Genomic DNA, 13789 nt, shown 5'->3' with positions numbered 1-13789 from the left:
AATATATAAAAATATTTTTTCCTTTAAAAATGCCTATTATCTAGTCTACATACATACAATTTAAAGTATTTATTGAAGGAAAGAAAGAGTGAAAAAATCTAATTTTTGTTTGTAATAGCAGATAAAATGATTTCAAGAGGACTTTAAGGTGATCATTACCCATAGTACAGCAAATTACTGTAGAACAGGGGATCGTTGATGAAGTAGTAGAAAAATAAGACATCATTTTTAAGTCTATATTTTAAGTTTAAGCCAGAATTATTATTGAATTATATTTAAATATAATTTTAAAATACGTTTTAGACTTGCATTTCTATCAAAAAGAGTGAGAAAAACAAAGAGAAGTGTAGAGAGAAGTGAAATCCAGGGAGTTCAAATCCAGGCTTCGTCACTTAAACTGAATGACCCTGACCAACTCACTTTTGTGAGCTTCAGTTTCTAATCCATAAAATGGATTTACATGATTCCTTTTGATACTGATAATTTTGTCTTGAATTATAATATATTTGTTAACCCCTTTCCTTAGTTTTTGTGTTTCATTTCTAAATTATTTTATTCTTCACTGATGTGCTATGATTGGGTGAATTTTATGTTTTTCAGCTTCTCATAATTTTATGTGTTCCATGATAATATTTTACATTATAAAAGAAAAAAAATTTGTTTTTGGCTGAGAGCGAACCCTTCTCTCTTTAGACAGAACCTGAAGACTATTGGATTTAGTTTGTATTTCTTCTAGTGCCTCATTTCTTTCTATGCCTCCAGTGTCTTGCATTGTTGATACCATTTCTGGCCTCCTTTTTCACTTTTTGTTAAAGTTTGTTTTCTTTTTTACTTCTTCCAATCTCTTTTAATCTATGTACTCAATGTACTTGGGGTTTTCTATTGCTACTTAGGATTTTTTTTTCAGTATTTTTGTGGTTGTAGTACAAAGAAAGTACCCTAATCTGATATGGTTCTTTCTGAAGATTTGCTTTAAGTTTTTCTACAGATTGCTTGTCGGTTTTTCAGGGAAGTAGGTGTTGCAAGACTTAATGAAAACAAGGAATTGGTTAACTCCTAGAGGCCAGGTGGGGAGGCAGCAATGGATCACATCATCTCAGATCCTAGAATACCTGCTGGGATTGAGACTGTAAATGGAAGACCCAGGAAGGGACTAGTCTGGGCAAGATGTGGCTGCTACAGCCTCCTTCATTTTGTAATAGGAAAAACTTCAAGTGCACACAAAATTAAAGAAAAATAGTACGATAATCGTCTATACACCTATAACTAGATTCAATAATTACTAAAATTTTGCCGCTTTACCACAGCACTTCTTAATCTGGGCAATCTAAAGGAGAGGAAAAAGTAAAAATCATTAGAATAATGCCTAAGAGTGGCATATCTTCACAAATGAAATTCTGTGGAAATATCCAAAATACCTAGCAATGAATTAGATGGGTTTCAAACAATCCTAAAGACAAGACATTTAAGAACATGGAAAAAAAACAGGCAGCATTTTTAAATCAGTGAGATTAGTCTCATGACTGTATTTTCTATATGCAGCATATCCACCCCAAGTATCATAACTTCTAAAAGGTACAAGCATTGGCGTGCTGGTAAATGTTTAACAGTAGGATTTGTTGAGGCGGGAAAGTAGGGGGTGGGAGTTGCAGTGGATGGATCTCTGATTTAAGTTGTTTGCTGGTTCCGTAATTTTTTCCAGTTTCCGCAGCTGGTCCTCTCACTGTGGTCATTTTCAAGCTACTTACAAGTAACTTGCAAGGTTCTTGAAAATTTAACAATTGGCTCTTGAGGTCTGGTAAGAGCTGCCATCAGTACTTCACTGTAGGAACACTAGTTGAGATAAAGACCTGCATGGTTATAATTGATTAGTTTGATCAATTAGTGCATTTACTGAGGGCTTTTTTTTAAGTTTGCAAAGTTGGTAAGTTGGGATACTTAAATAGAATTACTGCAATACAGGGGTGCCTGAGGCATCTCAGTTAGTGTCTGCCTTTGGCTGGGGTCATGATCCCAGGGTTCTGGAGCCCCTCATTGGGCTCCCTGCTCAGTGGGGAGACTGCTTCTCCTTCTCCTCCCTGCTTGTGTTCTTCTCACTATTTCTGTTATGTCTCTCTCTCTCTCAAATAAATAAATTAAATTAAATTAAATTAAGGATTACTGCAATACAACATATTGAAATTAGGAAAATTGTATTAAAAAAGAAATGACACCACCAGAATCAAAGATCAGAAACCTGAGGCATTCGTGACTCCTCCCACTTCCCCTCCCCTCCACATCTAGCTCATCAACATATCTTCTTTATTTTACCTTCTAAATATTTTCTTATTGTGTATATTGCTATTCCATCTGCTGCTGCAATCCCCAAACAATCTTTTAACATATCTTACCTTGACTATTCCAGTAGTTTGCTAACGGTCTGGCGTTTATTTCTTGGCTCCCCTATTTAATACATTGCAGCTGAAGTGATCTTAAATTGCTAATCCAATTACTCCACCTACACCCTGCTTTTAGGATAAAGGCCAAAATTTTTAACATTATCTATGAGGCCCTGCTTAGTCTGCCTTCTCTCTGGATCTCTGGCCTCACCCCATCGTCAGCCTCCCTCTGTCTTTTTCTGTTTCAGCCACACTTCTTGAACAGGCCATGCTTTTGCCTGCCACAGATTTACACATGCTATTTTCTCTGCCGAGCACGCTCTCCTCCCTCCCTTGCTCAGTTAATGCCTGCTTCTCATTTAGTCTCAGTTTAAGTCTCAACTCAATCTCAGAGCACCATATAATGCCCTGTCAATGTTCTAAATCGGTGTAAATGTGCGTGTGATTATTTGATTACTGTATCTATCCCTCTACCTGAGGATATGGACAGTATCTATTTTTGCTGACCATTAATCCTCTAATATCAGTATACAGGAGGGGCTGCCTTGGGAATAGCAGCACATAGAAGAAGCTCAATAAATATTTGTTGAAAAAACGGAGAAAATTTATCATGTGTCTGTAAGCACTGAAGTTAATACCTTGATAAATTTTCTACCTTGCTTACTTCTTGCCAAACAAAAGATGTTCTTTATTTTCAAAGCATTTTTATTATAGTAATTTCTAAACAATGTATAGGTTTTAATGGAGTTAGCAGTTTTGAAAATGAAGCATGTATTCCCTCTTTCTTCCTTTTTCTTAAAGATTTTATTTATTTATTCATGAGAGGCACAGAGAGAGAGGGGCAAAGACACAGGCAGAGGGAGAAGCAGGCTCCATGCAGGGAGCCCGATGTGGGACTCTGGGGACCCCAACATCATCCCCTGAGCAGATGCTCAACCACTGAGCCACCCAAGCGTCCTCCGCTTTCCTCTTTCTTATTAGAACCTCTTCCAGCCCACATTCCTCAGGTGAGGCAGACCCCACCTACAGCTCTAGAGATGACAAGTCTTAAGAGTAATAAACTTCTTTCCAGAAGCTGACTTTGGAAAAAGCACGTGATCCACGCTGGAACAATAACTTTTGTGAGTCTTCCTGGAAAAGTCTTCCTAGCTCTTCTGACACAACTTTGAAAAATGATTCTTCTCTTCTTCTATTTCTCCAATTTATTGTATTTGTATTAGTTTTCTATTGCTGCTGTAAGAAATACTATAAATTTAGTGGCTTAAAACAACAAAATATTATCATTTTATAGTTCTGTAGATTAGAAGTCATGTGAGCAGGATAGCATTTCTTTCTAGAGGCCCTAGAAGACAATCTATTTGCCTATCTTTACTAGCTCCTAATGGCTGTCCACATGCTTTGGCTCCTGGCCCCCCTCCTCCATCTTCAAAGCCAGCAATGTTGCAGCTCTTCTGACCATTCTTCTGTAGTTAACTTTTCTTTCTGACCACAGCAGGGAAAAGTTACCTGCTTTTAAATCACCCATGTGATTAGATCTAGCCTAGGGGGATAATCCAGGATAGTTTCCCCATCTCAAAATCCTTAAATTTAATCACATCTTCAAAATCTCACAAATTCTAAAGATTAAAATATGGACACTTCTGGGGAGGCATTATTCTGCCTACCACAATATTTTATTATAAAAATTATTTCTTTATATATCTATTTCCTGTCACTAGCCTTGATAAGAAGGCATTGCCATTAAGGGCAAGAACCACGTCATAAATTTTAACATGATTACTCAGTCTATTGCACTGTCCTTGGCCTATTGTAGGCTCAGAATAAGTATTTGTTGAATGAACAATAGAAGTATTTTACAATAACAGTATGTTAGGCAAGCAAAACAAAACAAAACAAAAAACCCACAAAAAAGCCCACAAAACTTACATGTAACATCAAATATTTTATTCCTCCATGAGTAAGATGTGAATTTGTCCAAATATTTATAAATAAATTCCATACTAGATTACAAAATATGGTAGCTGCTAGCTAAAATTTACATGCTTGGGGCGCCTGGGTGGCTCAGTTGGTTGAGGCTCTTGGTTTTGGATCAGGTCATGATTTCGGGATTGTGAGATGAAGCCCACCCCTCAGATCCACGTGAGGTATGGAGCTGGCTTGGATCGTCTCTCCCTCTGCCCTTCCCCCCACCACTCATCCACATACTCTCTATAAAATTTTTTTAAAAAAATTTACATGCTCAGCTCAATTCCTAAACTATTGGTATTTTTTAAGAGTAGAGAGTAATACAGAGTTGTTCTTGAGTACTTGACTCTCTCACATGTTTGTAGTTTTCAGAGTAATAGTAATAGTGGTAGTATTATCAATGAGTGCCTCTTATGTGCCAGGCACTGCGCTTTACAAGCCTCATATTGTTTGATCTTTTCACAAGCTGTGGTGGCATTATTATTTTCCCTCATTTGCAGATAAGGAAACTAAATTTCATAGGTATTAAATGTCTGCCATTGACCCATTCTTAGTAAATGATGGAGCTTTTACTCCAAAGACCACACTATTCATTTATATGTATACTATGCTCCTGCCAGTTATTATTATAGTATTAATAGCTAGTAGCTGTCTAATGTTGCTTAGTTTTCAAAGAATTTTTACATATCTGAGCTCTGCAAAAAGAAAAACTATGTAAGCACGTTTTCATTTCTTACAGAATGAATACATTTAACAAAGTGAAATGATCATTAGCATGTTTTTTGCTTTACATCTTTACTCACAATTTGCAGCATATTGGAAGTGAGTTTATTAAGCAAAAAATTACTCAAAAATTTTTAATCTTATATAAAAATGTAAACAAGGCAAAGCTATTTGCAACAGTTCAGTGGATTTTTCATAGTCCTTTCAGTATTGACTAGATTTCAGATTCAAATGTGGAAAAAAAGATTCCAAACAAGAATGCAGAGATATACTTGGCAGAGTTGCAATAAGGCAACATACAATAAAAACTAAAAAAAACCAACCAAACAGAACACTTCATACGTAAAGGGATGCAGAAATTCAGATGGTGCTTTTCCCTCTACTTTAATATTAACCACTTTGTGTATTTGCCAAATTTTATTCTTTGTATGTGAGGTCCTGATGAAAGAACATTTGTCAAAAGCGCAGTTTCCTTCATGACCATAGAATAATGCTATGACCTGCACACTCAAGTATTCTTATAAAGATAGTGATATTATTATTTTTTCATCCATGATTAAAGACATACATAAAAATAAAAGTGTTATAATTGATTCAAAATCTTCTTAAGAGATACAAAAATTAATGAGAAATTAAAGGTGGGCCCTTACATAATTAGGATTTTTAAGAGACAAGTATCCTTAAAGGTAATTAAAACAAAATCTCCTACTTTAGAAGCAAGGAATAAGAGGTTAAGTCACTCTGCCCGATTATTGATAACATAGGCTTTGGAAGCACCGAGAACAGAGTCAAATGTTGCTCTGCACACATACAAGGCAAATTACTTAACCACTCACCCTCAGTCTCCTCACAAATAAAAGGAACATAATGATTACCTAACTCACAGAGTTGTGATAATAAAACAAATGGATAAAAAGCTTTTAGAGGGATGCCTAGGTGACTCAGTGGTTGAGCATCTGCCTTTGGCGCAGGTCGTGATCCCAGAGTCCTGGGATCGAGTTCCGCATCAGGCTCACCACAGGGAGTCTGCTTCTCCCTCTGCCTATGTCTATCTCTCTGTATCTCTCATGAATGAATAAATAAGATCTAAAAAAAAAGCTTTTAGAATACACATACTAATCATTCAATATATGGTAAATATTATTATTACTATATTTTTGATAGATTTATATTTGTGATTTTTACTTCTTTTTCTATTGTGCCATGTTGCTTGAGATAACTAATACCTTAGTGATCATCTTTCTATGATAATTAAATTCAATTGCATTTTTCTTCAAGTGTTATGACATTTAATTATATAGAAATTGAGGTGGGATGTTTTCTGTGGAACATCCTTAACCTATGACACAATCTGTGCATATTAGTATGGGAAGACCTCTGTTTTCTCACTTTAAGAAAAGTACAGGCTGTATTATATAAACAGGCTTTTGCTAAGTGGGTGACAATTTAAAATGTACTTTCAACTGTTCTCCTGTTTGCAGTATTACATTTGTATTACTGCACAGAACTATATGTGCAGTATTGGAAATCTGCTGGTTTTGCCTCTGGCATTTATTCCACCTTTTCCTACTTAGCAGAAATTTGATTTAACTTTGGAGAAACCATCCCCCATCCACTCTCAGTCCCTGTGTTTTGGTTGAAGATGTTCCCATTCCCCAGTTCGATTCCTGGCCAATTGGAATATTCCATTTCCTTGGACATATGATTAGTTAAGGAATTAGCATGTAACCCAAGACAGGCCAATGAAGCACCTCTACCTAAGACTTTCGCTGCAACTATTAAAAAAGAGACATTTTTCTTTCACTGCTACTGGTTAGCTGGTAAGATGTAGGGCATATTATTACCATGAGGGGGAAAGCTTGTTATTAATGAAACCAAGAAATGATATAGTTGATATAGTTTCAATACCTGTGTCTAGATACTGCATCTACCTCTGGTCTTTTTAATTACATGAGCCAATAAATTCCTATTTTGCAAACTGTAGCAGGAGTTGAATTTTTGTCCCTTGGAACCAAGAGTTCTGACTACAGATGATGATGATGACAATGATGATAAAAATAATAGCTATTATTAACTGGATTTTACTATATGCTGGAGATTATGTTAAGTACTTTATATTCATTATGACATTTAGTCTCCATTTTTTACAGAAAGTATTGTTAATTTCAAAGCCTGTGTTCTTTGTTCTTCACTATAGTGCTCAACTACTTCCTCACTAGTTTGGATTATTGTTACTAGCAATAACTAATATAGCAAATGTATTAATAATATTAAAAACATCAATTAATGAGGGTTATCCAAGTGGAAATTTTTAGATATAACTTTCTAAAAGTTGTTTAAAAAACTGAATTAGAAACACATGGATAAATGGTTATTGTACATATTCAGACAACACAAGAAAATATAGGGTAAAAACTAAAATGCTGATTTCTCCTTGCTACTTTTGGTTGGTCTTCTCTAGCTATCAAGGAGAACCAGCCACAATAAAGTAGACCAAGGAAACTGTTACTGGGTAGGTAAATTATATATTTTAAGGATACATCTCAAGATGCATACCAAGCAAGAGGACAATAATTTTTAGATGGCACATACTAGTCTGTGAATTGAGATTTTTATTGAATGAATGAATGAACTAATGAATGAATGAACAACTCCTAAATCTTCTCACTGCAACCTTTTCTCCTTTCACCTTGTTTTTTTTTTTTTTTTTTTAAAGATTTTATTTATTTATTCATGAGAGACAGAGAGAAAGAGAGAGAGAGGCAGACACACAGGCAGAGGGAGAAGCAGGCTCCATGCAGGGACCCCGATGTGGGACTTGATCCCGGGACTCCAGGATCATGACCTGGGCCAAAGGCAGGCGCTAAACCACTCAGGAATCCCTCCTTTTACCTTGTTTATTCAACAACTCCCAATGAATGTTTTTCAACCTCATTGGGCTTGTGGTCCACTGATCTCTAACTCCTCTCAACCCACTAGCCCAGTCCATTCCTTTCTTCTCTATCCCCATTCAGCTTGAGTTCTATGGCCCAGAATTTCAATAAAATTTTAAACTCCATTGTCTTATTGGGCAAAACCTTAATTTTAGGGGAACTTAACTATTTTCTCTGCCTGAATCTGAGTGGTGCTAGAGAAAGTCATACCATTGGGTATATTGGTACCACTAGTTTCTTACCATTAACCCCCAACAGATCTCCAAAGACCCTTCATTCCTACTCCATTTCTCTGCTCAGCTTATTTTTTCTGCTCTCTCCACAGACTATTTCAAACTTCTTTCTTTCAAACCTCTGCTCCTCTATTCCCCTCCTCCAGCAAATTACCTGACCTTCTACTTCCCAGGGAAAAGAGAAACAGTCAGAAAGAGCTTCCTTAACTGTGATACTAAATGTAACAACCACTTCAGTTTATGTCTCTCTTCCCTGAATTCTCTATTACACATAAAGAAATGAGGAAGTGTTCCTTCTTCTCTGTCCAATTCCTCTTACCTATCTGTAGGATCTTCTCCTACCTTAGATTATCCATCTTCCATTATCCTCTGTCTTAAATATATTCGATCTCTCCCCCTCAACTGGCCCCTCATCAATACTTACACGTGCTTAGCTCTTACTCTTCTTTACGAAACTCCCTCCATGGTATATCCTCTATTAGTTCAGCCTTATATTTTCTTCTCTTTTGTAGCCCAACCATTTGAAACAATTCACTTGGCTAGTTTCCATTTTTTCATGGTATCAAGAACTGTAAGAGACTGATTTTATTCTACATGCAAGCCAACAAATTAGCCTATTATAGTTTCATGGATGCTTGCAGACAACATAAGACGCCTGGGTTGGAGGCAAAGGACTTTATTCCTCAGGCCACATGAAGCGGCATGAGTTTCATGTTGAGATTGGTTCCCCTTTCCTCCTAAGTCCCACAAGGTGACATAGAGTGGCACAGGTAGATGCTGCAGGCAGTAGGTATGCATCACAGCCGAGCAAGTCTGAACTTAGAGAACTCTAATCTTTTATTATGGGCTACAGGCAAAACCTACCTGACCTTTGTCCCAGAGGGAGACATTATCTTTATTATACTGGACAGCAAACAGATTTGTTCTCTGTTCCAGAGGGAGACAGTGTCCCTATCTTCCAAGTCTGTTCATTTAACAAGTGCCCTTGAAAAAACAGTCCTGAACAAAAGCTCTTAGTTCAAGAGATCCAGGGAGAATTACTCCATCCATTCACAACTTACCCTACTCCAGTCTGTCTCTGTCCCCAGTACACCACCAAAACAGCTCTTGAAAAGGTTGCCAATAAACTGTCATATCAATAAATTAAATAGATATTTTTTCAGGTCTCATTTATTCCATTCTTAAGTTGCATTCGTGATGACCGTTTTTTTCCTTTTCTTTTACATTTTATGACATTACATTCTCCTGGTTCTACTTTAATCCATCTGGCTACGCCTTATTAGTCTCCTTTGTGGATTCATCATCCTCAACCTAGCTATTAAATATTGACCCTCAACCTCTGGTCCTAAGCCCTCATCTATTTTCACTCCACATTTTCCCCCTAAAAATTAGTTATATTTACTACCAATAAATCAATTATATAAATATTATGTCCAGCTCAGACCTTTCTTTTGCACATTAGACGCATATATTCAACTGCCTTCTTGACATTTACACTTGAATATCTTGAATATACTTCAATATTCAACACATTCAAGGCCAGACCCATCATTTCCCTCCTCAAAACTGGCCTTCATTCAATGAACAGATTGTCAGGAATGAAATCCATCTTTAATTTCTACAAGCCAGAATCCTAGGAATGATCTGCAGAAGCTTTTCCCCTCATTTCCTACATCCAATTTATCAATAGGTCCTGTTGATTCTAACATCTAAATCCTAAATATTTCCTTAATCTACCTAATTTTTCCTACATGATTCTACTTGCTTTTCTCACTCAGCCTCATCTTATACTTTGCTCCCTCCTTCACTTTCTTCACTTTCTCCTCCCTGTCCTAATTTGCATCTCTCATACTCACTTGCTTTTCTTGAACCAAAGCTTTTTAAAGTTATTTCCTCAGCTCAGTATGTTCTACCTTTTTTTCATCTATTAACTCCTATTTATTCTTCAGATCTCAAGAAAGTCTGTCCTGACTTCTGCTAGAAAAATCTCCTTATTAAATGCTCTTATCATACCACATAGCTATCCTCACATCAGATGAATTTTGTGTTTTGTTTGTGTGATTACCTAATTTATGTTTATCTTTCTCAATGGCTTATATGTAGCAAAACAGAAAAATCATGTTTTTCCCCATTAACTTTCTAATTCTCAGTGTCTGCCATATATTAGGCACTTCCATCTAGATTACAAAATCTTATGAAGTATTCTCTGTAACCATTTTACTAATTCATCTTTCTAACTGTCTCATAAAATAAATACTATTCTGTTTTTTTAAAGATTTATTTATTTATTAATGAGACAGACAGACAGACAGACACACACACACACACACACACACACACACACAGAGGCAGAGACATAGGCAGAAGGAGAAGCAGTCTCTTCGCAAGGAGCCCAATGCGGGATTCAATCCCGGATCCCAGGATCATGACTGGAACCAAAGGCAGGCACGTAACTGTTGAGCCACCCAGGTGTCCCAGTAAATCCTATTCTGGTCACATCTCTCTGTTCTCTGCATCCTCCCCACTCACATTTAAGGCTTAAGGTAACAAACATTGTATTAAACACCTGCTAATCTCTGTCTCCTATGTTATTCTATTTAAAATCCAAAATAACCTTATGAGGTAGGTGTGTTAAGATGTGTCTGAGACTACTCAAACAGAGATCTGTAATAATATGTATTTGGTACATGGAAGAACCGGGATTGAATTCTGGACTGATTCCAAAACTATGGCACTCTACTGGTTAGGTAACACTATTCCCATTTTAAAACTCAGTATGTAGAAGTTTCACTATAGCTTAGCCACAAAGTATACATTGAGCATTTATAAAGCCAAAACCTAAATTTTTAGATAAGACAGGAAATTTGGGGACTGGGACAAGGATAGCCTCTTAAATGGAGGAGATTTCCTCTCCATGAGGATTAATGCATGAATACTGAAGATCGGTAAGATGTAATTGAATAATAGTCAAGATCCCAATTACTGCATGCCAAGGAAAATCAATATGTGAGAAACACTAATAAATTGTACTTTATCAATTAATTAAAAGATTGAATCCCAGAATAATGTTTTCCTTACTGCACTAACCATAGCACCTGGCAAGATTATGTACTTTAATGGTTCAAGGGGCTTATTTTAGTTTGTATGCTCCCTCCTCACAACACACGCACATGCGTGCACACGCACACATGTGCACAACCCTTGTCTTCTATTCTAAATCTTGTCCTCTGTCTTTGTAAGTGAACTTCCCTAAGTAGGGAAAAGGTACCAGTTCCTAGTCATAAGCAATTGCAAGGAAGTGTCCTCAGAAGAAGATAAAAGAACAAGCATTTATAGATTTTTAAGTATCTTTTGATCTTTGGCTGGTATAAAATCTGTCTTCTCAACATCGCTCCCTCTCTGGTTCTTTCTATTTCTTCCTGTGGATTTGAGTTACGATTTGGTATCATTTCCTCACTCTGATAAAAGCTCTCACAATACCACTGCCTCTCTTGTGCTGATATTATCAAGTGAACTATATTTCAATACGTCTTAGACCCAACAATGCAATTATATATATTGTTTTATGCAATTGCTTTTTAAATCAGTTGAGAAGATGTATGTACTTATACTATCTTTTGGAATTATCTACATAATTACCTTTACAAATGTTCTTTGTTTTTGTGTGGGGGGTTCAAAGTACTCACTGGGGTTACACGCTTTCATCCTCATAACCTTGTTTGATCCTTGTAAGCCAGATCTGTGGGCAAAACATTCTGTTTTTGTTTATCTGAGAATATGTTTTACCTTCATTTCTAAGAGATAATTTCACTGGAAATAAGACTGTTCATTGACAGGTTTTTACTTTTAGCACTTGGCATGTGTTGCCCTATGGCCTTCTATTTTCCAGTATTTCTGATGAGAAGTCAACTATTAATTCTTACAAGGGTTCCCTTGTATGCGATGAGTTGTTTTCCTATACTGCTTTCGAGATTGTCGTTTTCTTTCTGTCCTTTCAACATGTTAAGTATGGCATGTCTGCTGAAGTGGACTGCTTTGTGTTTATTCTATTTGGACTTCATTGAATTTCTTGGATGTGTAACTTGATGCTTTTCACTAAATTTGAGAAAAAATTCAGCCATTTTATCTTAGAATACTTTTTCTCTCCTTTTCTCTCCTCTCCTTGTTATTCCCATTATTTGTACATGGTGTGCTTATTCATGTCCCACAAGTCTCTGAAGCTCTACTCATTTTTTCCCATTATTTTTCTCTCTGTTTTTTAGAATGTATAATCTCTCTTGATCTATCTTCAAATTCACTGATTTTTATCTTCTACCAGCTCAAATAATTTTTACTTGATTTATTATATTTTTCATTTCCATAATTTCCATTTAATTAAAAATTTTCTCTTAATATTCACTATTTGCTGCGACACCATCATTATACTTTCATTCTTTAAGCATGGTTTCCCTTAGTTCTTTGAACGTATTTATACTACTGCTTTGAAGTCTTTGTCTGCTAAGTACATCATCTGGGACCCATCAATGGCATTTTCTATCTCCCTTTTTCCTCCGTTTTTGGGTCATACTTGCCTATTTCTTTCCATGTCTCATAGTTTTGTGTTGATAATTGGGCATTTTGGAGAATATATTTTAGCAATACCAGATGCTGATCTCAGGTCCCCTTCTCCCCCCCCCCCCCCAGAGGTGAATAGCTGTTGTTATTTGCTTGATTGTCTATTTGCTTAGTGACTTGCCTGAACTAATTCTGCAAAGTCTGTTTCCCTGCAGTGTGCAGCTTCTAATATTCCTACTCATATTTTCCCCTGCTATTTTTATCTTTTAGCCTCATTATTTAGGGGTTGCTCCTGAGTTCGCACAGCCACTGGTTCATGGTTGTGCCTAAGCCTCTTTTGCCAGTCAATTTTACTCTGGGCTATCGGCTGTATCTGTGGGTTAGACGTTGCTATCCTAGTTCAGGGATTTTAGTTGTTTGCCCTGCATGCAGCACAGGACTAGTGGTTTGGAGGTTCCCATTCTGGTTGCTCCGAGAGGGCACAGCCTTGGACATGTGCACAGTTTTCCAGAATGCCAGGGATGATTGTAATATTATTTTGGGGCCTTACTTCCTAGGAGTTAACTCTGGGTCTGAGTAACTTACTATTGTTCGAGAAGTGTCTGATCACAGGCTGTGCTGAAGCCCCTTGTTCCTGTGAGGCTTCTGCCCTGTGTAGATGGGTCTGTGTGCAGCTTGGAGAATGCTTTCAAGTCTGCCCCACATCCTGCTCTGATTGCTCCTCAGTAGGCGCAGCTTTGCACATGCACATTACCTTCCTGATCATCACAGTTGATTTTGATGCCAGGAGGGTTCTTCTGGGCTGACTCTTACCCTGGTTCTTTCTTTAAAACTTTTGGCTGCTCTGTTGGTTTGATGCATTATGGAGCTATGCAGTCTCCTCTCAATTGCTCTTCATTGCTCCTCTCAATGTTTTATACACCCTTAGGCATGAAATTCTACACTCCTTACAAATAAAGTCATTCTTCACTCATATGGTCTGTCTTTACCCCTGGGCAGAACC

General features: G+C 36.9%; 1 protein-coding gene across 1 annotated transcript in view; it reads right to left on the bottom strand.

Moving 5' to 3' along the window:
* FAM241A (family with sequence similarity 241 member A) overlaps positions 1 to 13789 on the bottom strand; it is a 44208-nt gene that overhangs the window by 7272 nt on the left and 23147 nt on the right. The window lies entirely within an intron of this gene.

This window comes from Canis lupus, chromosome 32, assembly GCF_003254725.2.
Source record: "Canis lupus dingo isolate Sandy chromosome 32, ASM325472v2, whole genome shotgun sequence".
NCBI lineage: Eukaryota > Metazoa > Chordata > Mammalia > Carnivora > Canidae > Canis > Canis lupus.
The sequence above is the reverse complement of the archived record's forward strand: the minus strand, read 5'-3'. Positions and strand labels throughout refer to the sequence as shown.